The sequence below is a fragment of the Notamacropus eugenii genome, chromosome 7 (assembly GCF_028372415.1).
Source record: "Notamacropus eugenii isolate mMacEug1 chromosome 7, mMacEug1.pri_v2, whole genome shotgun sequence".
Classification (NCBI taxonomy): Eukaryota; Metazoa; Chordata; class Mammalia; order Diprotodontia; family Macropodidae; genus Notamacropus; species Notamacropus eugenii.
Window position 1 is genome coordinate 64,908,658 of NC_092878.1, and position 25,850 is coordinate 64,934,507.

The window sequence follows — 25,850 nt, forward strand, 5'->3', positions numbered from 1 at the left end:
TTATAATCTCTTTGCTACATGTTTTAAAAGAACTTTACAAGTTGTACAACTACCAAGGAGCTATTGCTATGGCTATGGACAACAACTATCTGTGTAGAGGGATAGGTCCTGGACTTTCTGGACTCACCTTCCTTCTGCTTTCCTGTTATGTTGACCTTCTGTAGAATCTCTTGATATGGCCTACTCAGGACCACCATTTTAATAAATGTTTTAGCCTTACTTTACCTGGACCCTTTCTCCAGACTCCTCCTTCTCCTTTCCTGCCTCACTGCACTTCTCACTCCCTAAAGAGATACTTTTCATACTCTTCTTCTCACTTTCCAGCTCTCTTTTTGTTGTTTTGGTTGGTTTTGGGTTTGGTTGGTTGGTTTTAAGGCATCAGATTGTGAACCCCTCAAGGATAGGTACTGCAATGCTTACTTGTAGGTATTTTCATAGTCCTTGGCATATGTAAGATAGTGGTGTCTCACAGATCACCACCCAAAGTCAAGAGAACAAGGAGCCTTCATCGGCAATACCAGTCATGTGATACATCAAACTTTCCCCCTTCCTTTCTCTCCCTCCTTTTCAATCAATTATAATGTTCAAAGATCCAAAGTATAGGTTTGAGGAGAAAGGCAACATATCATATGTTGTCTTCTTACCAAATAAAATGATGAAAAGTCCACAGGAAAACTGAGAGGCAAGGAAAAAATAAAAAGCAATTTCAAAGAGTAGTATTCATAACATATAAAACTCAAGTAGCTACACGATCATAGAATAACAGCAGTTCACATCATATAGCAAGATAAGGTCAAAATGGGTACATGATTTAGACCTAAATGATACCTTAAGCAAATGAGGAGAGTATGGGAAAAATTACTTGTGAGATTAATGGATAAAGGAATATTTTACCAAATAAGAGATAGAGAGGACCATGGGAAGCAAAATGGATAATTATGATTGTTTCTGTTTAGCTAGTTTTTAGTCATGTCTGACTCTTCATGATCCCTTTTGTGATTTTTTTGGAAAAGATACAAGATTAGTTTGCCTTTTCCTTCTGAAGTTCATTTACAGCTGAGAAACTGAGTGAGGTAGACAGGGTTAAGTGACTTGCACAGGGTAACACAAATAGTAAGTTTCTGAGGCCAGTTTTGAACTCAGGAAAATGAGTCTTCCCGATTTCAGGCCCAATACTCTATCTGCCACCTAGCTGTCCAATTTTGATTACATGAAAAAGTTTTCACATAAATAAAACAAAATGCAGCCAAAATTAGAAGGAAAGCAGGAAACTGGGGGAAAAAATTCACAGCAAGCTTCTCTGATAAAAGTCTCATTTCTCAAATATAAAGGGAACTGAGACAAATTTATAAAAATAAGTCATTCCTCAACCAATAAATAGTTGAAGGATATAAGAAAGTAGTTTTCAGAAAAAGAAATCAAGCTATTAATAATTTTATGAAAATATGCTCTAAATCACCAATAACTAGCAATATGAAAATTGAAACAGCTCCAAGGGTACCACCTCATATCTATAAGACTGGCTAAAATGACAGAAAGTGAAAATGACAAATGCTGGAGAGGTTGAGGAAAAATTAGGATACTGATGCACTGTTGGTGGAGTTGTGAACTACTCTAAACATTCAGTAGAAAAATTTGGAACTATACCCGAAGGGCTATAAAACCATACCTATCCTTTGACTTCACAATACCACTGATAGGTCTGTATCCCAAAAGGGAAAGGATCCATTCCTATGTTGTTTTTCAGTCATGTCTGACTTTCCATGACCAGATTTGGGATTTTCTTGGCAGATATTCTGGGATGGTTTGCCATTTTTTTCTCCAGCTCATTTTACATATAAGGAAGTGAGGCAAACAGGGGTAAGTGGCTTGCTCAGGTTCACACAGCTAATAAATGTCTGAGACCAGATCTGAATTTAGGAAGATGAGTCTTACTGACTCCAGGCCTAGGACTCTATTGACTGTGCCACCTAAATGCCTTCAAAGTACCCATATGTACAAAAGATTTATAGCAACATTTGTTGTGGTAGCAAAGAATTTAAATTGAGGGAATGTTGATCAGTTGGGGAATGGTAAACAAATTGTGGCGTACTGTTGTGATGGAATACTAATATGCTCTAAGACATGACAAGGGGGATACTTTTAGAAAAACCTGGGAAAACTTTTATGAACTGATGCAAAGTGAAATGAGCAGAATGAGGAGTATATTGTATACAGCCATAACAATATTATAATGATGACCAACTGTGAAAGATTCAACTACTCTGATCAATACAATCATCCAGGATAATTCCAAAGAAACGATGAAAAATGCTATCCCTTTCAAAAGAGAGAGAAATAAACAGACTGAAGTGTGGGGGTTTTTAATTTTTCTTTTTGCAACATGGCTAATATGGAAATATGTTTTGAATGACTACATGTACTGGGTATCATTATTTTGCCTTCTTAATGATTGGGGAAGGGGCTGAAGGAGAAAATTTGGTATTAAAATTTTTTTAAAAAAGAATGTGAAAAATTTTTCAGGAGAAGCTGAACCATCATATTTCCTACAGTCATGGCAGGAGCTAGTGGATCCATGGAAGATAGTACTTGTGTGGTCACTAATGGTTGGTGTAGGATATTCTTTACAGGAATAGATTTAAAATTAAGTGTGCATATTTTTCTTCTATACAGAAGTAATTAGGAGAGCCACAAAAACAATGTTCCAGCTCTTATTCTTCATCTAAGATCAAGGCAGATACATTTATAACCTTCAGTACATTCCATTAACATATAGAAGTTTGTACATATAGTCATTTTTTTACTCCTTTGCTAAATTGGGAAACTAATGGACTAATTTCCCATTTATAGAGCATTTACTATTAAATGGTGAGAAGCAGACAAAAGACACTGATCATTTCTCCAACCTACAAAAAAAATAATGTCTTATACTTGGTGCAATAACTTTTTATACCTCAGGTGGAGTATTGCCTCAGAAAATTAAGCAGAGACTAGGGATTTACAGGAGGAAGAAGGGTAGAGAGAAGGAGATGAGACTGGTGACAAACTCTACTCCTATATCTGTAACATCCCTTTTTGGGCTGACAGGTAGCTTATCATACTGTATAGTGCTAGAGTTGGAGTCACTTAACATCTCTGAACATTAGTTTCCTTACATGTAAAATAAGGATAATAAATACTCAATACTACCTGCCTCCCAATAGTTGTTATTAAGGATCAATGAAAATATAAGGGTATCCAAAAGTTCTAGTATAATTTTTAACTTTAATAGCCTAAAACTACACCAAGTCTTTGGAGACCCACAATATATGTAAATTGCTTTGAAAACTTTAAAATGCAGCAAAAATAACAGTTGTTGTTATCGTTATTATGTAGTGAAATACTCTGCTTGACCCACAATTACTAATTTAACAATGAGTTTCCTTAGGATTGGCCTTGTTAAGAGGCTATGCAGGGAAAGCGTATCACATACCAACACATTATTATTGGAACAATACAAAAATGTGTCTGAATTTTAAATAGCACACAATAGGATGTTGATTTCTGAATATACTTTCACTAAAAATGGATTTGTATTTTTCAAGGGTTACATTGCAATATTCATTTCTCTCCATTCACATACAGAAACACACTTGTCTTCTTGATAATGAAACTTTCACTCAGTCGTAGAGGGTGTAAAGCTTATTTTGCCTTAACAGCCATTCCACCTCAGCTCCCTCAAAACCACATTATAATCATACTCATTACTGCTGTAATGATAGTAATAATGTTTTATGCTTCTGCAGCATTTCTTACATGATCTCAAAGCATGACTGCATCATGATTGTAAAAGTCAAGAATTCTCTCCTTCTCTGGAGCTAGTGTTTATAAGGAGGGTGGGGAACTTGCAGACGTGCCTGACACCAGCAAATAATGAGAATTATGAGGTGCCTTACACAAATTCATCTCTTATTTTACTAGGAAGAGGGGTATTTTTACTGATACAGGTCAAGGCCTGTTCCAGTGGGACCCACCATTACAATAAAAACCTAACTCTTTTTCCACCTCTGACTGACCTTGAACTTGTGATATGATGGCAAAAATTAATTTCAGTAAGATATCAGAATCTTTTGGCTCAAATCTGTATAGATTTGAGTCATCTTAAGTAGATACAGATCCACTAACCATATGTTCCTTTCTTAAGTTGAAGTTATGAATTTAAGGCAAACTTTGTGAACAATTCTAAAAAATAGTCCTGAACAGAAAAGCTTTAATATTTTTTGGATTCTCCTAATCTGGGTACCATGATATGGGGAAAAGACCATTTGATCAGAATCAAATTTGGGTTCAAATTCTGACTCTCCCACTTGCTACCTCTTTATCCTTGGGTAAATCAGTCAACTAGCACTAGTTAAGTACTCTTGCAGTCAAGGAGGTAATATTTCTAATAGGGGAAATAACACATAAATGGAAGCTGGAAAGGGAAGGACACTTTGTATGTGGAAATGGTAGAGGCAGCCTAAACCTTCAGAGGACCTCACATTGTTTTGTTTTGTTTCTAATTTTTAAAACAAGAGGTTAAATTTAATTATCTCTAAGGTCTCTCCTAATTCTAAATCTACTATTCCATGATCTTATGACTTATTCTTTTGATGACAGGAGTACCTCTGATAACATCCCACTGGGACCATCAGTAAATTGTTACAAGAGATCCAGATCCTGGTTTGGGATCATAGGAAACTATCTATAAGGTACTTCCTTATCTCTCCTAAGCTCCCAAAGCATAAGTGACCTAAGAGATCCTATTGTTTGCTACAGTCTAGAACAGGCATATTCCCAGAGAGATTTGTAATAGAATAGATATTTTTCACTTTACAGAGATTTCACCTAAGCATGGCAGAGGTATTTTTCTATCCATTCCACCTCCAACATTATAAGGAACCCTATCTCTCCCCCAAGGTCCAAAAATCACTCAAAAGATGTACAGAGGAATGTGAAAAGGCAGCTGGGTTTACATTCTCTTATGATTTAACAAGTAATTTGGACTATGGATTTGTTACCTCAGTTCCTTCAGCTGTTGTCACCTGTTCATAATTTGAGTCTTTTGAATCAGTGTAGAGTTCCCATATAACTCTTTTCCCCTTGGATTAGAGGATAGGGCAGAGGTTCCCAAATTTATTTGGCCTACTGCCTCCTCTTCAAAAAAAAATTACTCAGTGCCCCCCACTGATAATCTACTTTTTTAACTCTTTAATAAACATTTGCATCATTTCTCAAAAAATATAATTTTTTTAAATGAAGCATCTTAAATTTAATAATTTATTGTAAATTTGTGGGATTTTCCTACATTGAAATTTTGATGATGCAGTATTGCATCATGTAATCATACAATATCATATTATAAACATCATTTTATATGCACATATTCCTGCTGATGTATGCTGGACTTCCCAAAAATGGGTGACACGCACCTGCCAACACTTGCTTGTTAAGACCTGTTGGTTCCATAAACTTGAACACCAACTGGTTACAACTTGTATTTGTGTGTTTATTTGGAAAATAATGTAATCACTCTAACTTTAACTCTGTTGCACAACAGATGAAACATATATGAACAGTTTTTCACAATTTTCTTATATTTTCTTCTTTTCTTGTGCTTCTGCCACCGCCTTATTTTTATTCAGTGCCCCCCAATTGCACTAGAAGTTATTACCATCTTCTGTACTGTTCCAGCTCACCCCACAGAAGGCAGTATCACTAACTTTGGGAACTTCCGTATAGGGTATTCTGTCTTGTGTAAACTCAGAACATTGGACATAACTTAGTAGTTATGTTCTCTTGTATCTTCCTTTTCTACATCTAATTATCTTAGTTGAGTTTTATATCTGGATACACATGCATGTGCGCGCGCGTGCACACACACACACACACAAGAGAGTTTCCCAATGGAAGCACGAATGCATACCTACTCTTCTCTTATTAGTTACAAGTTTGTCTCACTAACTTCTAAGGGTTCACATTGGAGGAAAGGCTTATAGATGAGAATTCTTCAAATCTCACACTAAATTTATGCAAACAAATGTCTACTTGGTTAAATAATTACAAGTTTTCATGTTTATCCATAATCACACAATTTTTTTCTGTGTATAAAAAGTTAATGGGCAAGATATAAGTGCATGAAGGCTCTGGCCAATCAAAGAAGCACACAAAACTTGAGGTGTGCCAAATTGGTGCCTTTGAAATTCTGACCAGTTCGACGGTTCTTTGAAACTTTGTTTAAAGTTAGGACTGCATTCACAAGAGTACCTAACTCTTCAAGATGCTGCCTCTCCCACAAAGGAGAGCCTTCTTCCCACCCCCATTGCCTAACGAGGGTATTGGTTCCCATTCCTAGCCAGCAGTCCCAGTGCTCATTCTGCAGCTACCAAGAAAATTGGCTGATGTGCCTTTTTTCTGCTTTAACAATCATTCAGCAGTTGGCTTGGTCTCATTGGCTGACTGTAATCCCCATTCAGAAATGTGGCTCGGAAGCACAACAGAACAACCCTTGTTCTCTCAGTAGCATTTCATGCCATCATCCGTCTGCCTAGAAAATAAGATAAAATGTTGAATGTCTCACCAAAATGATTAGTTAAAAATCATTGTTGGTTTTCTTTAAATAATGTGCTGATATTTACTGGGGAATATTTCAGAACCTGCTGTTCCTTTTATCATATTCAGACATAAATGTGATCTCCACGTTATGCTTAAAATGTGAGATCCAAAGTGATTTTCATATTAATGTGTCCTACTACTTTTAGATTTAAACCAGAACCCCAGAACATACTTCTCTCATTTAAAAAACTTCTTGAAGCTATCACTTTTGAATTCAATCTACATCCCTCATTCTGGCCTCCAAGGTCCTACTATTTACTCCAATTTATCAAGTCAGTTTGGAGGCAGTGGGGCATGGTGGAAACAGGGCTGGCCTTGGAGTCAGGAAGACCAAGGTTCATGTCCTATCCTTCACACATACTAATTGTGTGACCATGAACAAATCATTCAACTTCCTAGTGGCCCAGACAACTCTTTAAGACAGTTAAGTAACAAAGAAACTGTTTGTATAATTGGTGTTCACCATACCAATAAAATAACAGGCATATATCCCCCAAAATAAAATTATCTTTTTTTCATTATCTTTCTTTCTTTGATCATTCACTAATTCAGTAATGAAAATGATTCAATGCTTCTTATGTGCAAGGCACCATGCCAGGAAAATGCATTTACTCTTTTTCCTCTTGGTTGGCTTTCAGCTCTAACATGGAAGCCATCAATTGGATCAATGTTCCACAGGTCTAGGACTATTTTCTTCCCCTATCCATTCAGATACCTCCCTTCCAACAAAGATCTCCACAATCTTCTCCAATAAACCTCCTTGATAAGAGAACTCCTCAAAATTACTTCTCAATCAGCTTTGCTTATTTATCCTTTTCTTAATTTTCTAATCATTTGTCTTCAGCCCTGGTATTTTCTACTTCAAATGTCAAGGGTAAGAAGGGGAAGAGGGATGAAGAGGAGGGAAATAGAGAAGGAAGGGTAAGAATTTCTTTGGTAGCATATAGAAACTACTGAAGACTGAGTGGTAGATGGTAGCAAAAAGGACAGCTACAAAAGTAAGAAACTTAACATGATCACATATTCCACTGGATTGCTTCAGTATCCTGAGGGGTAACATTCCTGTAATTTCTGGTACTTTGACCACTATACCTCAGAGTTCTTACCCTCATTAACATGACCTCATTCAAACCTGTATTATGTATGCTTGAGGTTTTGTTTTTTAATTGTATCTAAAAGTACAGATAGATGCCCTTTAAGATTACTTGGTGCCTCAAATGTCAAGCAGATGGTTCATAGCACTGTTGTCATGTCTTAATCAAGAAATGGAAATAGGGACAGCAGGTTTTTATATTCTCTCTAGCATATCCCAGAACATTCTTTAGAATGAGACAGCCAAAATTTATAAATATTTCCATTAGTCAAAAGATACCAAGATTTGCCTTCTCAGAAACAGTGAGAACTTCCCCGAGTGGAAACATTTACAAGAGAATGAGACAATCATTTTTTGAAAATTGCTTTGGTGAGACATGTAAACTAGTATCTTATTTTCCCAGCAGAGTGGTTAAGAGATAAAAAGGTAAAGGAATTAAAAAAAGAATCAAGAGGGGAAGGAAGTAGGAAGAATTCTCGTAACTACCAGTCTTGCTTTACTAAACAACCTTATATTTATTTTACATCTATTCTATAAATACTTTTTCACATTCATGTGTCTGCTCTGATAGAATGTAAGTTCTTCAAGAGTCTAGAATGACTACATGTGGGAGATATTATAAAGGATACTCTGAGTCAGGTAAGGGTTAGACCAGATGGCTTCTGATCCCTTCCAACATAGACTTTAAGTCGGGATATTCAAAATAAAATGGATTTTTATTCTAGAATGTAGTTGCTACCCAAATTGGGAATTTGGAGAAATGTCAACTCAGGGGAAAACATCATTAATAATATGCCCTTAACACTCTAAACCTCATTTTTCTCATTTATACAATGAGAAAAGTAATACATCATGGGGTCATGATGACACTCAAGTGAAATACTATACATAAAAGGTTTCTCAAACTTTAAAATGTTAAATATCACTTATAATCATTGTTTTGCATTTACCTAAAGCTTTCTCATTTGGCCGTCAAAGCATTCCTGTGATGTAGGTGAGACAGTTAATACTACTCTAATTTATAGAGCAATGAACAGTTATGGAAAGATTAAGTAACTTGTTCAAAGTTATACAACTAGAGGTTGGCAGAGTTAAAGACTACAGCCCGTCTTATGACTGAACACAACATTCTTTGAATGACACCATTCTGCCTCCATTAAGTTAACAGTAATGTCTGCATCCATTTACTCACTGGTCCATCATTCTATTTGTAATAGGACTAGGAACTGTTAATATTGGCAATTTCTGGTCACTGTCCCTAATTTTCCTTTTAGGGGAAAGGGGGAGGCATATATCTATACAAACATAATGGTAGAAAATAAGTACACAACAAACTCTTCACATATATTACTTGCTCTAAATTATAACCAACACACATTTGCTTTATGGAATAGCATTTATAATTTGTGAACTACTACTTCAAATGTTATGAGTAAGAAAGGTAAAGATATACCTGAGAATGGTGTGTTGACTATAGTGATATGCTCAGGGTTAATAGTGGGTGTGTTATGTAACTTTACATTTTGTTTTGGGTTCCTTGGCTGAATTAGTCTTCGAATACTAATTGGTGTTTGAGGAATGAGAATCTCCAGGTCTAGATGAGTCACTAAGAAATTAGAACTGTCCAGATGGATTGTCTTCTTGATCTGAGGATAAGCAGCCAAAACAAGGGACTCCTCTCCAAAAGAAAAAAAAAATACTTCAGTTTCTAAAGGTATTTTGTAAAATGGCCGTTCACTAGAAATCCAAGACTTAACCATTTTTTTTAAATCTCCCTTTTAAAAAAATAAGAAAAATTATGCTTTTTCACTTATGCTTACACAGCAGCCTCTTCTGTTTGCAAAATAAAGTGATTTAAAAATTGCTTTAGATGTGTAAAAGGAAAGGCATACAATTACTACCCCCAAACAGAAGTCAAAAAACTGGAGAAACTCACATACTGGGCTAAGAAAACAAAAAGGATAGATGCATCAGTCTGACCATCCCAACTCTTTTCATCAGGTTTCACTTAACTAAGAACAGGCATTCAATTTCAGGGTAAACAAACAATTCCTAATGGGACATCCCGTCACAGGAGAGTGAGAGCATCTCAATGTCTCTGAACTTTATGTAAGCACCAGCTGCTACTCCATTCCTCTTGGGAAAGCAAATTGTGAAGCCTCCTGATGACTCTTATAATTAAAGTGATATGAATTCCTTTCAGATTCAATCACAGAGGAAATGGTACACATAAGAAATGAGAAAATTCAAAAAGAAAAAGAGAAAAAACAAAGGAAACAAACCACAACCTCCGCCAAAGCCTCGATGGCCTGAAATGACACTAGTTATATAAAAAATAGACATTTTAAAAGTTCATTAGAAAAGAAATTCACAACTGAAAAAAACTTCATATACAGAAATAGTGATAAGAAGCAGAGTGATCATTTTATAATTTCCAACATTAGAGGATTTTATATAGGTGAAGAACTAAGAAAAGATAGCATTTTGACCCTCAAACATCCCTGAAAACATTTTTTTTTTCAGAATAATGGCCCAAGACAAGCTGGTACCATTTTCTTGGCTCTCATTAAATTCATTTTGTATCAGTTCACATCAATTTTTCTATTCTTCTTTATAATCATTCTGTTTGTCTTGGTGTACAACACATTTAAACATCACACAAGAGGTCTACAACAATATATATTTTTAAAAAGACACAAAACAATTAAAAAATGAATGCTACAAAATTATAAAGAAAAAGCTTGCCCTTAATGAAAACATATGAAAAGACATTTCCCCCTGCTTCTTTGTGGAGATTAAGGGCAGGAGGTACCTATCGATGTAGAACATTACAGCAGCCTTTTCATTGCCTTGCTAGGTTTCACTGACTTTTCTTCTCACCTTCCTCTTTTTTCTTTTTTTAAAATTTTTTTTTATTATAAAGAATGGTTCTCAGCCAGTGAGAGGAAAGGAACAAAGGAAAGAGTGCTAGATCATGGTTTTTTTTTAAAAAAATATCAATAGAAATATACTAAATAGACAGGCTGATATCACAGAAAGTCTCAAAAGTGAGGTTTCCCAACTAAAACTGTCAAATGCATCATTGCAAATTCACTTTTGAGGTATACTGAATGTTTCCTGTTTCCTATAACTGCTCTGAGTTATTATATATCATTTATTTTTCTTTTTCATGAGATTTCTCTTTTTTATATTTTTTCATTCCTTCTTTTTCATCATCAGAAAAAAAATCCTAAGCCTATCACACTGTGTTTTCAAAGACCTTCAACAGAAATATCTGCCTGAGGGAAATTTACCTTTCCATTGGTAGGTTCTGATTCAGAAAAGGAAGCAGACCAAAATATTGACATGGACTGCCACCTTTCTTTGAGGTGAACTTCTAGGATATGGGGAGACAGCAAAATAAAGGTCTTAAAGGGGAGGTGGGAGTGGGCAAGGGGAAGTGTTAATGAAGAAGTACAATATATTTTGATATGCATTATATCACCAGACTTGTAATTTCATTTAGTATAGGGCAGGTATGTGCTGAAGCCAATTTACACTGATTGGCTCAAGAGAGCTAATTGTTAAATTTTCATTGCAAGCATTTATTCTTCTGAAATTGGTAAATTCTACAAATGAAAGTCATTTTTATGGTTTTGTTGATTGTCTAGACTTAAATAATGGAGAATATGTTAATAATGTACATTATGTTTTTGGAATGTTGGTTGTTAAACGTTTATCAGCACACACTTGCTAGGACACTCAGTAATTTGTACTCTTAGAGAGTGGTGTCAGGGAACTTACAGGTTAAATGACTCAGGTTTACAGAATCACTAGGTAACAGAGATGAGATTGGAATACAGGTCTTCTTGATGTTGCCATCCACTCTGCAATACTGCCTCTCATAATAACACCATGTTAGTCAGTAATGATAAGGCTTTTCAGATATAATATCAAGTGAGTACTATTGGCTTTGACTAGAACAGAATTGGGTAGACAGAACCTTTCTTGTGTCCTTTTCCTTTATATTTCTAAAACCTACGTTAGTTTTTATACCTGTCAGCCTTGTATATTTCCCATAATAGTAGCTCAATATCATTATTAATAGCTAAGTTTATTGCCTAAGCTAGTAAGTTTCTTAAAGAGTATATTTCTATATCTATCAATAGACAGATATCTATGTATCTATGTAAATGTGTACATGTATATTGCATTTGTATACATATGTATATATCTGTATGTATTTGTATATATGTGTGTATATGCTATATATGTTTATGTGTGTATGTATGTATTTGCTAATAAAATGTTATTATGGCTTCATTTGCCTGTTAATACCTGCTAAGGTCTTAGAAGAGCTCTTTAAGGCCCCTGCCAAGGTATAAAATAGTTTAGGTCAGACAAGAAGAGTATGTCCAGTACATAACTGTTAGATCAAGTAACATTGTACGCATTCCTTTATCTAGATTTTCCCAGAGCCTATGACAGTTTCTCATTATTCTTGCAGATATGATGGAAAGATGGACAGTTAGGCAGATTGTGAACTAATTCAAAGGCCAAATCCAAACAGCATATTATTATTAGTTCAATCTTAATTTGAAGGCAGCCTCTAGTGGGACAATCCAGAGATCTATGCTTGGTCCTATTCTGATGAATTTTTTCAATCAGTTACAGATAAGGACATGCTTATCAAATTTATAGATAGCACCAAGAAGAACAGTCTAGACTTAGGAAGACAGGGTGCTAAGGTGCACTTTTGTTCTTGGCTTCAAGAATCAACTTCACATGTGAAAATGAGGGGAAGCATAACAGCTGGCAGTTCATGGCAATGATGTAGGATTTTTAGGGGACTTCAACATGAATCAACAGTGTGATATAGTAGTGAAAAGGGAAAAACTCACTAAAATAACTCATTTAACTCCATCTGCCTCAGTTTCCCCATCTGTAAAATGAGCTAGAGAGGGAAATGGAAAGCTACTCCAATGTCTTTGCCAAGATACCCTAAATGGAGTCACAAAGAGTCAGACACAACCAAAAAGCAACTGGACAACAACAGTGTCCAAGACACAGGAGGATATAGTAACTATCACCATACTTTAACCAGTCAAATTATATTTGTGGCACTCTCTGTTCTGGGCAAAATTCAGTTTCAAGGTCATTTTTCATGAACATAATCATAGCATAAATTGAGATTAAAATACCTAATGTGCATTGTGATCCTGAGCAAGAAGCATGAATTGTAGGGTGACTATCCTAGGACAAGGATGTCAGCCATGTAGCACCTTTTCTGATTATGCCTGGGAGGAAAAGTTATTTTCAACAGCTCTTAGTTTATCTTCCATTTTACGCTATGAAATCTTTGCAACCATGAACTCCATTAATTACATTTTTTTTCTTCTTCTTCTTATAATTGAGAACTCATATTGGAAGCTTACTAAGGAACCAGAACCATAAGTATAATATACTCCATGAACAAAATAATATGGAAGAAATGTACACTGAAAGGCTTCAGAACTCAAATTATTGCAGTGACCAATTATGACTTCAGGAGTCTGATGATGAAATGCCTCTAGGTAGAGAAGTAGTGAACTAGAATCACAGAACGAGACACATAGAAGGAGGTCCTGATAAGTAATAATAAGTAATAATAATAAATCCTCCAAAGTGGTGACAATTATGTATTTCCATTGGGTTGAAACCAATTTATATATTTCACATAATTATAATTTAAAATAATGTGACTTCCAATACATGTGACTACTTCAAGGGATTCACTATTCACACTAATGGAGACCTAGACAGGTGTGTGGGTTAATTTTACTTAACTCTATTTATAGGAAAGATACAAGGGAGGGAGCAGGAAGACTGAGTAGTGAGGCAAAAAAAAAGATGAGCATAAATTAAGCATTTAAAATATTCAAAAGAAAGCAGAGGGAAGTTCAGAAAGGGAAACAATCAGGACTATTTTGTTAATACACATTTAAAAATCAAATCGAACATAACACTATCACAATTTAATTCCCAAACCTTTATTCTTTACATATTCAAATATTTGTATTTATTGATTCTTTTTTTTTTTTTCAAAAAAAAGCCCAATCAGAAGACTTTACTCCATTGCTGGTTGCAAATTCCTCCTTTAAATAACTTTCTACATCTGTTTCAACATTAGATACAGAGAAATGACAGAATAAAAAGTTACAGAAAGCCCTCCAAAAGCTAGAAATAACTTAAACTCTTCAGCAAGAGGATTTTACTATTTATAAACTCAGACAAATGTAGGTAACACCTATTATTCAGATTCCTATAAAATAACAGACATGAAGGGCTGCTTGTGCATGTTCATCCTTTGTTGCCAAAGAAGACCGTGCCATCAGAGAAATAATGGCATGACTTGCACTTGACTTTGTTTTGAGGGAGGGAGGGCTATGCAAGTCACCAGCCTCACTTCTCCTCCGGAGCCATCTGGATCCAGTGACCAGACACTCCTCAGGATGACTGCAGATGACCCAGGATGAGGCAGTTGGGGTTAAGCGACTTGCCCAAAGTCACAGTTAGTGAGTGTTAAGTGTCTGAGGTGAAATTTGAACTCAGGTCCTCCTGACTCCTGCACTGGTGCTCTATCCACTGCACCACCTAGCTGCCCTCAAAGGACTGTATGTATACCCTAACTGAACCACATCCTGTAGCTCAGTAACATTCTAGTCAATGTGCTAAAGCTGTTATAGATTTATCAAGTTCTTAAGGCCATGATTAATAATTTTTATTAAATAACACAATATTATAGGAAAGATATTTTCCACATTTTAAAATGTATTTAGTCAAAAGTGAGCATTTTCAAGGGTGCATATTCTTCAATTCTCAAATGGAACAAACTCAGATCTCAAGTTTTAAGATTCCCATTGTACTGCCTTCACATCCTTAATCTCCCAAAGATGTTAACAAAATATTATATATCTAGCTGTTTCAGGCTTTGTTATGAATTGACAGGTAAAACCCAATAATTTTAATTAGATGTATTTTATTCATGTATTGTGTTTTCACATTGCATTCATTTCTGAATATATCCACTCCCTTCTCCAAACTATCCCCAGTGATATAAACAGAACAAAGAGAAAATCAATAGGAAAAAATGTTCAGCAACACAGCAATCACATCTGACAGTGTATGTAGTATGCCACACCCATAGTCCTCTAATTCTTCAGTGAAGGAAAGGAGGTTCATTTTCTCTGTTTTTCTCCAAGGCCAAATTTGATTATTATAATTAAACAAAGCATTGAGTTTCACGTAGCATTTTGGAGTCAGAAAGTCCTAAGTTCAAATCCAGCCTCAGACATTTACTAGCTGGGTGAGCCTGGGCAAGTCAATTAACCCAGTTATCCTCACTTTACTCATCTGTAAAAGGAGATGGAGAAGAAAATGGCAACCAACTCCAGTATCTGTCAAGAAAACACCAAATGTATTATGGAAGTCATTTGCAAAACTACACAGATATGGCCTATTTTGAATTGCCTGCCTTCCCAAAGGGAATGGATAGGGAGGGAGGGATGAAGAGAAGTTGGAACTCAAAGTATCAGGAACAACTGTTGAGTATTGTTCTTGCAACTAGGAAATAGAAATACAGATAATGGGGTATAGAGAGTTATCTTGCCCTACAGGACAAAAGAGAAGATGGGGAAAAAGGAAGGGAGGGATGTTAGAAGAGAGGACAGATTGGGGATAGGGGCAATTAGAATGCTCAGTGTTTTGGGGTGGGGGGAGGGGAGAAATGGGGAGAAAATTTAGAACCCAAAATTTTGTGGAAATGAATGTTGAAAAGTTAAATAAATAAATTTAATAATTAAAAAAAGAAAACTCCAAATGGAGTCGTAAAGAGTTGGATGTCACTGAAATGGCTGAATAAAACTGTACATTTTATTTCATTGTTCTAGTTAACTCTACATCCGTTTGCATGTCTTCTTCGACATGCTTCTCTGAATTTGATATTGTCTTAATTTCTTACAGCATAGTAATATTTATCAGTTTACTATTCTGGGACACCCTGTAAGCTTTAAACTTTAGTGACACAAAACTTCAATTAAAACCCTTAGAATATCCTATATTCATGTGCAACAATGTGTTAACCATTCCCAATCCATGGACATCTACTTTGTTTCCAGGCTTTTGCAACTACAAAAAACACTGCTATAAATATTTGACTGTGTATGGAACATTTTTTGTCTCTGCCTTCATTAGGGTATATGTCTCTCAGTGGGATCTTGGGGTGAAAAGGTAGAGAAATTTTCGTCACTTTTCAGCACAATTTCAAATTATCTTCCATAATACTTAGAGCAAGTCATAACTTTACTAATAGCTCATTGGTATATCTTTCTACAATGTCTCTAACATGAACTATCACTGTCTTTTCACATATTTGCCATTTTTCCAGATGCAGCATGAAACCAATTTGTTTTGATTTGATTTCTTGTTATTAGTGCTTCACAGTAGTCTTTCACATGCTTACAGTTCTTCATCTGATAACTGTTTGCTCGTATCTTTTGTTCACCTATCCACTGACACCCACTGGTTTCTATAATCTCGTAGGTCCCTGAAATGGTGATTGACCTTGTTACTAGAGGTGAGAATACATATTGGGGAGGAAAGCTTAGCCTTATGTCAGTCCTAAAGAACCATGCAATACAGAGTAGTCACTTTCCTATAAAATTTGTATAACAAATATGGAATGTCAGTTTGATTCTTTTAGACCAAATTTAGGTTATATTTATAGATAAAACATTCACACATCCATTCTATTTTCAAAGCAGCAAATTTACTGCAATGATTCCATTTGTCTGACTCCTTACTATGATGAAAACACTATTAATAGAAAGAAAGCATGGGACAATGCTGACATACCTGTGAATGACATTCCAATTCACAAACCACTAAGTTCTGGAAATACATGTGCACTGTCTTAAATACCTCCCTTGAGTCTTGGTGATGTGTAATATTTTTCATGTTGTTGTACAATTGAAGCAATTCATTATGGACTATTTCCCTCTCTTCCCCTTTTCTGTAAGTGTACTTTAATAAGTGTTTCTACCCCATGAAAACTAGTCCACTCATTCACTCTCTCACACTTTTAGAAACTATAAAGTGATTGGTTTGTTTTTCTCTTCACTAATGCACTTATTATGCTTCACTGTATACCTTATAATGATTTGAACATGTTTTCTCCCCCTCCTAGAACGCAGGTTCCTTGATGACAAGAACTATGTCTTATCTAAACCTTGTATCTCCTGCAATGCTCTGCAAATGTTGGTTGAATTGCTGAAAATGACAGCAATTGCAAAGAGGATTAAAAAAATTGTGGTACCTGAATGTATAATAATATCATTGTGCTGCAAAAAACCAAGAAATTTGATGGATACAAGGTAGTATGGGAAAGCTTACATGGTCCGATGCTGAATGATGTAAGCAGAACCAAGAAAACAATATACAGGACTACAACAATATTAACTGAAAGAACAAAATGAAAAAAATCAAAAGTTAATGTTGCAAAATTACACGAAAAAGCATGGCTCCAAAGAAGGGATATGGAAAGAAAATCACACTGCACTCTTTTTGCTGGTTTGGCAAGTCCATAAATGGGGACAATGGCCCAGGATTTCAGAATATTTCAATGTATTGATTGGTGGTGCTGATTTTTTTTCTCTTCTTTTTTCTCTAAAATATGATATGTTATATTTTTTTGTTTGCTGGAAAGGAGTCAAAGAGGGATGTTGAGAGAAAATTTGGTGATGAAAACCGATATCAATAAAAAAATATTTTTTAAAGAAAATCATTGCTAGGTACCTTGAGAAGATACACAGAACTACATGTCATTAAGATGTAGCCTCCTATTGACCTTTCAGCATAAAAGTGAATGTTCTTGTGTAGTCAATGCAGAGTAGCTGTCCTGAAGACACCAATTGCAACACTTCAGTGAACTGAAAATGGTTCCCAGTCCTCTGATGAGTTTCTTTTGATTTTTCTTATCTGGTAGTGTCAATAGCTTCACAGGTATAATAGCTCAAGACATGTTAGTTGCTGACTAGGTAGGAATGGGCTACCAGCCAAAATCTATTCTACACCAGAACTTCCAATGCACCACAGAAAGGTAGAAAGAGGGGAAGATGGCACATGGCATGAAAGTACACAGCAACATCTGGTAAAGCTTTAAGAATTAATTGCTATATCATTCACCTGGAGGAGACTCTTTCTCTAACAGATGTATAAAAAAGTGACAAGGTAGTGAATGAAGAGTCATTGCTTTCTCCTTACCCTCAGGAATCACAGGAATATCTATAACTTTCCCTCCTCCACAGGAGAGAATCGGTCAGCTGCCAGTTGTTTCACTTGAAGTTATCAATATATAGATTCTCTCTACTACCATGTGCTACAAAAAGGGTTTTCCTTCTATGGATTTCTAAACATTCCACCTCCAAACCCTCTGACAATTACACAACAAGCTAAAAAAACTTCAACAATAGATGAAAACTCAACCAAGGAAAATTTCTTTTGCTTCTAGATTCTAGATTTGTCCCCTTTCTTTTTTTGTTACCAGTGAGGGGAAGGAGAAATGAAGTATTTGAAAATGAAGGTGAGGGGGCGGAGCCAAGATGGCGAAGTAGAAAGACGCACATACACATAGCTCCAAACACACAAACCACAGAACGGCTAGAGGGGACCAAGCCAGGGCGAATTCTGCACCCAGAGACCACGGAGTATTGGAGCGAGGGAGATTTCTGCTCCGGAGAGACCTGCGGACCTCTCGCGGGGGGTCCTTCACGGCGTGGACTGGGCGCCGGGACGGGGAGCGGAGTGCGGCCCTGTCGCGGCCGCGACACTGAGGGGAGGAGATCTGAGAGGGCTACGGGGACGGGATCTCCAGTGGCCACGTGGGTCCCCCCACCCACAGAGGGACCTGCAAACCTCTCGCAAAAGGTCCGTCGCGCTGCAGACGCGGAGCCCAGCCCGGACCTGCGGCTCCAAGAGGCACAGATCTGAGAGGGCTCTGGAGGCGGGATCTTCAGCAGTGGCACGGGCCCCCCCACCAACAGGTGACTGACGGGGGTGGGTGAGAGAATCTCTTTGGCGGGTTGAGAGGGGAGTGGGGTGCCCCCAAGGCTCGGGCCCCCCCAGGAGGTGGGGGCTGAGAGGCGGCTGCGGACGGGGGCTCCCCAAATGGGCAGGAGCCTGGATCCATTGTGGAAGGTCCATGCATAAACCCCCAGAGGGAACTGTGCCTGAGAGGCGGCCCTGCCCCTAACCACCTGAACTTAATTCTCACACTGAATAGCAGCCCTGCCCCCGCCAAAAATCCTAAGGCGGGAAGCAGCATTTGAATCTCAGTCCCCAAACGCTGGCTGGGAGGACCAGGAGGCAAGGTGGGTGTGAGGAGAACATTCAGAGGTCAGGCCTCTGGTTGGAGAAAATGCCAAGAAAAGGGAAAAGAAATAAAACTATTGAAGGGTACTTTATCGGAGAAAAGACACTTCCTCCCTTCCTTTCTGATGGGGAGGAACAATGCTTGCCATCAGGCAAAGACACAGAAATCGAGGATTCTGTGTCCCAGCCCACCCAATGGGCTCGGGCCATGGAAGAGCTCAAGAGGAATTTTGAAAATCAAGTTAGAGAGGTGGAGGAAAGACTGGGAAGGGAAATGAGAGGGATGAGGGAGAAGCATGAAAAGCAGATCAGCTCCCTGCTAAAGGAGAACCAAAAAAATCTTGAAGAAATTGGCACCTTGAGAACTAGCCTAACTCAGCTGGCAAGGGAGGTGCAAGGGGCCAATGAGGAGAAGAATACTTTCAAAAGCAGAATTAACCAAATGGAAAAGGAGATTCAAAAGCTCACTGAAGAAAATAGATCTTTCAAAACTGGAATGGTACGGATGGACACTAAGGACTTTATGAGAAAGACAGATATCTCAGAACATACCGCGCAGATTCAAAAAATGGAAGATAATGTGAAATATCTTATTGGAAAAACAACTGACCTGGAAAATAGAATCAGGAGAGACAATGTAAAAATTCTGGGACTACCTGAAAACCATGATCAAAAGAAGAGCCTAGACATCATCTTCCATGAAATTATCAAGGAAAACTGCCCTGAGATTCTAGAACCAGAAGGCAAAATAAATATTCAAGGAATCCGCAGAACACCGCATGAAAGATATCCAAAAAGAGAAACTCCTAGGAGCATTGTGGCCAAATTCCAGAATTCCCAGGTGAAAGAGAAAATATTGCAAGCAACTAGAAAGAAACAATTCAAGTATTGTGGAAATACCAAAATGTATAACTTTGATTACATTAAACTGAGAAGTTTTTGCACAACCAAACCCAATGCAACCAAAATCCGGAGGGATGTAGTAAATTGGGAAAGAATTTTTACAGCTAAGCTCGGGGATAAAGGCCTCATTTCTAGAATATATAGAGAACTGACCCAAATGTATAATCATACAAGTCATTCCCCAATTGATAAATGGTCAAAGGATATGAACAGGCAATTTTCAGAAGAAGAAATTAAAGCTATCTAAAATCATATGAAAAAATGCTCTAAATCACTATTGGTTAGAGAGATGCAAATCAAAACAACTCTGAGGTACCACATCACACCTATAAGATTGGCAAACATGACAGAACAAGAAAATGATAAATGCTGGAGAGGATGTGGGAGAGTTGGAACACTAATTCATTGTTGGTGGAGCTGCGAGCGCATCCAACCATTCTGGAGAGCAATTTGGAACTATGCCCAAAGGGCTACAAAAATGTGCATACCCTTTGACCCAGCAATATTGCTACTAGGACTATATCCCCAAGAGATCATAAAAATGGAAAAGGGTCCCACATGTACAAAAATATTTATAGCAGCACTCTATGTAGTTGCCAAAAACTGGAAGTCAAGGGGATGTCCATCAATTGGGGAATGGCTGAATAAATTATGGTATATGAATGTAATGGAGTACTATTGTGCCATAAGAAATGATGAACAAGAAGACTTCAGAGAGGCCTGGAACGACTTATATGACCTGATGCTGAGTGAAAGGAGCAGAACCAGGAGAACTTTGTGCACAGCAACGACCACAGTGTGTGAGAGTTTTTTCTGGTAGACTTAGATTTTTGTAATAACACAAGAACTTCTTACAAAAAAAAAAAAATCCCAATGGTGGATCTCAAGGCAGAATGCCTTCCACACTCAGAGAGAGAAATATGGAAGTCACTCACATAATGTAGCAGATCATGTTTGTGTATGTGTATGTGTTTGTGTATCATGTTCTGATTTGTTATACAATTTCTTTCATTTATCTTAGTCTGACTACATAGCATGACTATAGTGAAAATATACTCAATAGGAAAGTATATGTAGAATCTATACAGAATTGTATGCAGTCGTGGGGAGAGGGGGGAGTGGGGGGTAAGTGGGGGGGATAAAATCACAATTGTATGGCAGTGATTGTTAAACATTAAAAAATAAAAAAATAAAATAAATAAATAAATAAATAAATATGATCCCCCCCCCCCCAAAAAAAAAAACTGAGTATAATACTTCAGGAGAAAAAAATGGTCTTTCAATGAAATAGAAGACTTTCAAATTTTCCTGATGAAAAGACCAGAGCTGGAAAGAAAATTTGACTTTCTAACACAAAAATGAAGAGAACCATGAAAAGGCAAACAGCAAAGAGAAATCATAAGGGACTTACTAAAGTTGAACTGTTTACATTCCTACATGGAAAGACAATATTTATAACTCTTGAAACATTTCAGTATCTGGGCACTAGGTGGGAGTACATACACACACACACATGCACACACGCACACATACATAGAGACAGAGTGCACAGAGTGAATTGAAGAGGATGGGATCATATATTAAAAAAAAAAATGAAATCAAGCAGTGAGAGAGAAATATTGGGAGGAGAAAGGGAGAAGTTATATGAGGCAAATTATCTCTCATAAAAGAGGCAAGCAAAAGACCTGTTAGTGGTGGGATAAAGAGGGGAGGCAAGAGAAAAACATGAGGTCTACTCTCATCACATTCCACTAAAGGAAAGAATATAATGCACACTCATTTTGATAGGAAAACCTATCTCATAATACAGGAGAGTGGGGGACAGGGGCACAAGCAGGGTGGGGGGGAGGATGGAGGGGAGGGCATGGGGAGGAGAATGCAATACGAGGTCGACACTCATGGGGAGGGAAAGGACCATAAGAAAATAGAAGTAAAGGGGGACAGGATAGGATGGAGGGAAATATAGTTAGTCCTATACAGCACAACTAGTATGGAAATCATTTGCAAAACTAAACAGATATGGCCTATATTGAATTGCCTGTCTTTCAAGGGGAAGGGGTGGAGAGGGAGGGAGCTAAGGAGGTTGGAACTCAAAGTGTTAGGACCAAATGTAATGTTCTTACCACTGGGTAACAAGAAATACAGGTTAAGGGGTCAAGAAAGCTATCTGGTCCTACAGGACAAAAGAGAAGACGGAGACAAGGGCAGGAAGGGAGGATAGAGGAGAGAGCAGATAGGTCACAGGGGCAATTAGAAAGCTCGGGTTTGGGGGGGAGGGAGGGGATAAAAGGGGAGAAAATTTGTAACCCAAAATTGTGTGAAAATAAATGTTAAAAATTAATTAAAAAAAAAAGAAAATGAAGGTGAGATAAAAATAACAAAAATTTAAATTAAGCAGACACAAAATTAACCAAGAATCCCAAAGCTGTTGCCTAACGCACAAAATATTCACTAGCCTATCCTGTACTTGTCAGGAACATGTTGATGATGGAAGTGAAGGCAGTGAACATTAGGAGTCTAAAAATAAGCTGTGTTCATGCTGTGGGTCAGTGTCCACTTTTGTGAATATGGTAATTTATCTATAAACATAAGTCAATTTCTTTAGCCTTGGGCTTATTGTCATTGCTAATTTATATGGTTGATATAAAATAAATATAATATTTACAACATGAATAAATGTATATTCATAAATATCTTACATTTCCTAGAAGTACCTTATTATACTGCTAGACACTTTTATATGAATCATGAACATGATTCATAATCCTACCATGAAGGTTATAGATGGGAGGGAAATACTAAGACACATTTGCAAATGTGTACGCGCAGGTGTCTGTGTGTATGTGGCATATAGTTGGAAGGGTATTGTGGTAAAATGTACTGGAATAAGATTTCTTTTTTAATGCTAGTCCCTGCTCTGCCAATTATAAAACATAGAAGTCACTCTTCAACTCTGCTGGGGTTTTTTTTAGGGGGGGAAGGACAGGCTGAAACTAATTGCATCAGAGTAGGGTACTACAAATCAACAGTTTGTCTATAACAGTTTTAGAGCTCTGCCTGGGATATTATGAAGCTAAATGACTTGCTCAGGATAGTTAGGCTGTGTCTGACACAACTTCCAACATTAAGAGCTATTTAAAAGGGTAACTGAGCGCCTTGGGTAGCAGTCAGTTTTCTTTTACTCGGGATCTTCAAGTAAAGTCTGAGTCAGCATTTGTGAGGGATATCAAAGAGGAGAGAGATCCTTGTTCAAGTATGGATGGGACTATATCATCTCTGGTATCTCTTCTAACTCTGAGCATCTAAGATCACATTTTATGACTTTTATTCCCGCTTATTACATTTCTTCTTATTAGATCTGAACCAACATTGTAGTCTTCCAAGATGTTAGATCCTATCATCTAACATGTTAAAAATCTTTCTTGCCTTTGTATCATCTACAAATCTCTTCTTTACTCCATACAGGTTGTCCCAAAAGTCTTAGTGTAGCTTTAACCTTTAACAGCTTTATATGCCTTCACTTGAGCCACTGATGAAAATGTTAAACAGTACAGGGTGAATGACAGGTCCCTAGGACACTCCACTAAAGACTTCCTTTCAAGTTGAAATTAAACCATTAATGACTATTCTTTGGGTCTGACTATTGGACTTATGCTTAATTTACAGAAAAACAGCCATCTTATCTCACAGGTAAGAGAACTGACTTCCAGAGATACTGTGACTTCCTGAGAGTTAACAAAAATTCTAAGCAGCAGTGTCAAGATTTGAACAAGATTCAGTCTTGCAACTAAATCAAGTGGCATTCCCAGTGCACCGCATTATTTCTGCCCTTTGCAGTTTTAAGGCTAATTCAATGACTAGAGCAAATAACACTCTAAGCTCCAGTATTAATTCAAGGTATGTTGAGGGAAACAAATGGGACATACATCAACACATCATCTACATACCTCAGACATATTTTCACCACTGGCACAGGACCACTCAGCATGGAGGACCCACACCAGAACAGGTGCTGTGCTCCATGAGCAAAGCAGAATTGAAACAGCACAAAGGAAATGTAGGATGCGCAGATTTGGAGTAACCACCCCAAGTGTTCACACAGACTATCTGTGCCCAATCTGTGGTAAAGCATTCCGAGCTCATATTGGTCTGATCAGCCACAGTCGTACACACTGAAACTTCACTTTGTCGTGGTGATGTCCTTTTGGTCCTCTTCAAGAACGAAGGACGATAACATATTTTCACCAGTCATCAAAAGCACTTGAGTGAAGGCTCCATGTTATCCCAAACAAAACTGGAGCTTGGGAAGCAATGTGCCCATGTATATCTATCTTACCATTAAATTGGCAGATAGAACAGTCACTTCCATTATCTGCCTGCAGCTCCTCTTCTCCCTGCTATCTTATAAACTTCTGCCCCATACTCTATCTAAAGCACTTTCATCCATATACCCCAATTGCTCTAGGAACATCAAGGTCATTCTTTGAAGTGCTGCACTGTCCTGTTTGAATGTTTGCCTCTTCCAGCTTATACATATTTGTATTCAAAGCTTCCATCAAATATGAAGGATCCATCTCTTGCATAGTTTTTTCAAACTGAGCCAGGACCATAAACAGTGCTTCCACTTGACAGTCCCAAAATATCATTTCTCCTTTAATGGACCCAACTCTGTCCTCTGTACTAATATACCAACTCCTGCTGAAATCAGCAGAACTTAAGAGTGCAAAACTTTAGGCAGATTTTGGTCCAGCTTTCTATCACTATAGAATTTTTATTACCAGGCATATTTTTGATTCCTCTGGATTGCACAGTTAGAGCAGGGTGACCCAGTTTGGGTGAAATAAGAAATGACCCAAACCACTGACCTAAATCCTGCTTTAAGAATTTTAAAATTACATCTGCTAGGTATGAAATAAGTTTTTACTTTTTCTTTCTTATAAAAACCTTTTCAAATGTTGAAGCTGTACTCCTGAACTTTTCATACCAGTTTGAATTAGAAAACCAAAGGAAGAAATGTTTTCCAACTGGGGTAGAGAGGGAAGATCATACTTAATGAATTCATCATCTGAATAAAAGCAGGAAATACCAGGAACTTGATTTAAAAGATTCCCAAATCAGTTTGGCAGACTGAACAGAACAGACCCACCACCCTCAGCACAAACCCCTTCCAGCTGCAACGCCCCCATATGCTCATCTATATTCACCCCAGTCCAAATCCTTCCCAGTCTCTGCCCTCTTCAGCCACCCTTTTCACTTTGTAACTCCATCCATAAAACACACTGCCTTCTTTTATCCTCCATCCTTTCTTCTACAACCTTGCGTTAACTTAAACCACCTACCTTTTCCCCTGAGGAGTCCATATCTTTCATATCCTTCTTCAATGCTGGCCACTTATTTTCTCACTCATTAAGTGATGAAGGAACCAGAATATTGTTTTCTCCCTAACTCCACTCTCCATTGCAGATTCTTGTTCAGCCAAAATGACTCAACAACCTCTCTTTTGATATTAAAGCCAGGTAACTATGCCACTCTTTCTTGAACTTTGCTCGCTGACATCTACTAACCTTAAGGGCATCTGAGGTTTCCACAAAGGTTATTTGACCTTTCTCAATTATTTCGAAACCTGACTCAATCATTCTTTCCAATCCTTTCCTTGCCATCAGCCTCAGCTATTTAAATATCTGTACAATGATGACTCAAAATATCCTGGACCATTTTAACTAAGGTAGTACTCACGTGACTTTGCCAAACTATTTTGAAATTTTGAGATCTGAAATTCCTTAAATTACAGAATCAGAAGAGATCTCTGGGTCATCCAGGCCTTCTCTTACCATAA

General features: G+C 37.3%; 1 protein-coding gene across 2 annotated transcripts in view; it reads right to left on the reverse strand.

Annotated features, from left to right (window-relative positions):
- Nucleotides 1–25,521, reverse strand: part of DIO2 (iodothyronine deiodinase 2) — a 159,587-nt gene extending 134,066 nt beyond the window's left edge. Inside the window, exon 1 of one of the 2 annotated variants that reach the window (XM_072623177.1) lies at nucleotides 25,354–25,518. The gene's annotated coding sequence lies outside the window, so the exon portion shown is untranslated. Of the gene's footprint in view, nucleotides 1–25,353 lie in introns of both variants that reach the window. The other variant, XM_072623178.1, reaches the window with a different exon arrangement.
- Nucleotides 25,522–25,850: the final 329 nt, after the last annotated feature.